Below are 3971 nucleotides of genomic sequence, written 5' to 3' on the forward strand. Positions count from 1 at the left end.
ATTTTAGAGGATTGTTGGATCACAATTGCTAGGTAAGTTAGTTATTGTGAATGTTGAATTACCGGCAATAATAGTAAGAAGGAAGAACCTCAGAAAGATAATGCTCCTTTATATATTGTAGTAAAGAAATCATTTTGTGATATGACTCTGCAAGTTTTTAAAATGATATTGTAAAGAAATCATTTTGTGATATGACTCTGAAAGTTTTTTCCATGGTATTATATATTGTAGTAAAGAAATCATTTTGTGATATGACTCTCAAAGTTTTAAAATGATATTGTAAAGCAATCATTCTATGATATGACTCTGAAAGTTTTTTCCATGGTATTGTGGAAGATTGTTGTATCATAATTGTAGAGAATTGCTTGATCACACTTGTTATGTAAGTTAGTTATTGTAAATGTTGAATTACTGACAATATTAATAGTGCATTTATCATAAACTCGAGAGAAATAGTTTTATTAAGTATTAAATGATACTAAGTACCACAATGGAATGGGTAACACTTTATATCCCTATTTGTAATATAGTGGCTCAACCCACTAAATGGAATAGTGAAAAAAAGGGAATAAAGTGAGAACAAATTCATATAAGAGGACTTGGTTTCAAAAAAGTTGGCATGTTGCTTACCAACTAATTGGTAATGATCATCACCTAGTCAAGTCATGTGCCATTATTGAATACCACATTTATGACAACGAACATGAAATTTAGGGGTTGCTTATTGAATACCACATTTATGACAACGAACATGAAATTTAGGGGTTGCTTTTGCTATTTTATTGATCAACAACTTTACATAGGAAACAATTCACTTATATGAATATTTTATTATTTAACCTTCATAAGGTCTTATATTTGACCTAAACAAAGTTCTTTTCAACCATCGATTGATTTCTTTTATAAGATTCTCATATTAGCTATAGTACCTTTGTGACCATAGTTAATATTAGTTTAATCCCACCTGCCTTTGAAAATGTAGGACTAAGAAGACAAACCATGTGAACACTAACCACGTGATCTTAGGATTGAAACATTTGCATACAAAACAATTAATTAATGAAACAATATTCATTCAAGGTGTGCAACAACTTGAATTAACCCTAAAACAATTAATTTGTCACGCACACATTAGAATATTTTTTTTTATGTCGATTAACTTCCATATAAACTAATGCTTATATACATTTCCCTGGATTAACCTTATGATAACAACCATATAACTCTATATATGTTAACTCTCATATACATTCACCCATATCAACCTTACGACAACAGTCATATAACAAGGTAATGATTATGAGGGTTCGAATTTCAATACATAACGTTTCATTCAGCTAATACATAGATTCATTTAACACATCATATTCTAAGGTTCTCGTGAGGAACCATAATCGAAACAACATACAGCATGCATATATAAATTTCAAAGTCTGTAACAAGTTTTGATGCGCACATTCCAAAGGGACTGTCAGTCTTTAAAGGCAAGTTATGGCAATTGCTAACGTGTCTCGGTTTCAGTCCCGAGATATCTGTAAATTGACGTTGTGTCCGGCCTTGACTTCGGTGGAAGGGCAGCACCGTCCATCTGGAAAGATCTATGGCTAGTTGCCGTGAGGCCATGTGAGCCCAGTGCTCCAAGCACTTACGGGTCTGACACCTTGGGCATATCACTTTCGCGCCCGAATCCCATCGAACAAGTCCGGCCATCGAACGGTGGTAAGACCTCTTCTGCAGATCGATGGTTGAGGGCTTGTCACGTAGCCGGTAAGTAAGGCATAGTATATATTACCGAAGCTCTTCTAACTCAACTTATTGTTCCTCTCATTTCGCTGCGACGGTGTGTCGCAGAGCTATGGCGTTTCACTTGCCCACTGCTCAGGCTACTATATTCAGCTCCAGACCTTGGTTCAATTCTTCCTTCGCACCGGATTACACAGGTATGAGACCATTCTGTTATCTTGTTACAGTCTATATCAGTTTCTAAGTTTGCTATGCTATTTCATTGTTTAACCAGGCTCTCATTTCCTGCTTTGACTCAGATGCACTGTGACCGGTGGCCACACCTTGTCAGAGTTGGGAGCCCTTCCGCTCTTTCTTCTGTTTGGGTTACAGGTAGGCTCGAATTCCATTAATACCGTTTTTATTCCATAGCTCTATTTTAGGGTAACAACTGAGTGTTTAAATTATTCTGACAGGGATACCCGGTGGCACCACCGCGGCCTAGAACCCTTTTAACAATTCTGGGTTTCGACTCGAGTCTTAGATTGTAGACTTGATTAGGGAAAGGTTACTGTCTATGAATATCATGCTCGGCCGTGACCCTTTGATTTGTATATTGTTTATTTCTGAAGGCCATTCTGCTTGTGTTCGGACAGTGTAAGGGTTTAAGCTTAAATATTGATTATGAGGGTTGATACCCTGGCTTTGTCAGTTAAATATTTCAAAGAGACAGAGCGCGAAAGATTCAATGGTTTCCGCTCTGAGCATGATGTTTTTCTTTGTTTAAACGCCTTCGTGACCACAGCTACATGTGTATAGACAAATGGTACAGGTTTTCACTATTCTTTTCGAATGAAATGGTTTGTATGACTGTTGCTTCAATACCGAGTTTGTATATGTGTTTCACGTTTCGATTCCATGAATCTTCGTCTGGCTCAATGCAAGCAACAACTGTTCCTAAACAAAGTTGAGGCTATTTTGGTTATGTGCTCCTATCTATGTAATACGGCTTCTGGCTCTTGCGAGGGTATTGAAATATGTTGATTATTTATTAGCTTGTCTAATATATATACATGCATGCATTTATATTAATATACGACACTTCTGTGCGACTGTAAGGGTCGGCCCAGTCTTTATTACAGTTTCTAGTTTCGCCCATGTTTTCCACCAGTGAAGTTGAGGTTTTCCCTTCTTCCCATACTTGAGCGAGGTAATAGATTGCTTGCTCGCGTTTACTCGCATGGACACCAACCTGTGTTTATTCGCGGCTGGTATTTCTTTATGGTTATTATGTCATACGCAGTTTATTCTTTTTCTATTACTGGCCGCGAGGCTAACTTGTTTTACTCCTGAATGTGCACATAGAGTGCCAGGGTTGACTATTATGCATCACGGCAAGGAGCGCTATACATATTTCCGCTTCTTTTAGATACCTGTGTATTTCTTGCTTTTTGTATGAATGTGGTTTACTACAACATTATTTTCTTGAATAAGTTATTAATGTTTGCCACCAAGGCTGATATAACCCAGCTATCTATTATCTCATATTTCTTTGGTAACCATGCAAACTTAGGTTCGGATATTGCTTTTCGTACAGTTCTTAATGTTTTACCAGCAAAATGTGTATTTAGTTCACAGGCTATATTCGTATCTGTTTTCCTATATTTCATACAGTATGTACTACTTGATTTCATAATACTGTTTAAGAAATTATGCAAATCGCTGTTAGTTCTTTTCACTTTTCTCAGTACAGTACAGTATAATAAACATTCTAACAGAGGCACAAGTAGCAACCATACCTGTTATCTGCCAACTTACTGGTAATGTTTGTCAATCCACCCGTCCGTAGGAAGTTCTTCGCTGAGCTTCCACCCCCAAGCACTTGCAGGTCCTACTCGACCGCAATAACACTGGTCTTGCCAGTCAACGCTATCTGATCCTAACCAGACATAGCGTGCACAGGAAAAATTCCTTTTCCACTTATGCTATCTGATCCTAACCAGACATAGCATTCATTTTTTCATTTCTTCTCTCTGCCATCCGATCCTCACCAGACTTGGCATTTTTCCCCTTTTTCCTCTGGGGTCTCAACTACCTCCAGGTAGTTAGGGTTCCAATGTAACTGATTCCTTAGTTACTAACCATGATTAATCATAACTCAGTTCAAAATGGTATCAACACAACTGTCTTTTTATTAACATAACATTAACAACAGGATTATACATATTTTAAATAAAGTCTTTGTTCCA

At 37.0% G+C, this 3971-nt stretch overlaps 1 long non-coding RNA gene across 1 annotated transcript; it reads left to right on the plus strand.

The window, feature by feature from the left end:
- Nucleotides 1–283: 283 nt before the first annotated feature.
- Nucleotides 284–2519, plus strand: LOC149150334 (uncharacterized). Its single transcript, XR_016263381.1, has 3 exons — nt 284–1940; nt 2043–2115; nt 2199–2519. It is a non-coding gene; the product is annotated as an uncharacterized LOC149150334 (long non-coding RNA).
- The last annotated feature ends 1452 nt before the right edge of the window (nt 2520–3971 follow it).

This window comes from Pinus tabuliformis, chromosome 9, assembly GCF_031772625.1.
Source record: "Pinus tabuliformis cultivar Carrire ecotype Pingquan chromosome 9, CPIR1, whole genome shotgun sequence".
NCBI classification, from domain to species: Eukaryota; Viridiplantae; Streptophyta; class Pinopsida; order Pinales; family Pinaceae; genus Pinus; species Pinus tabuliformis.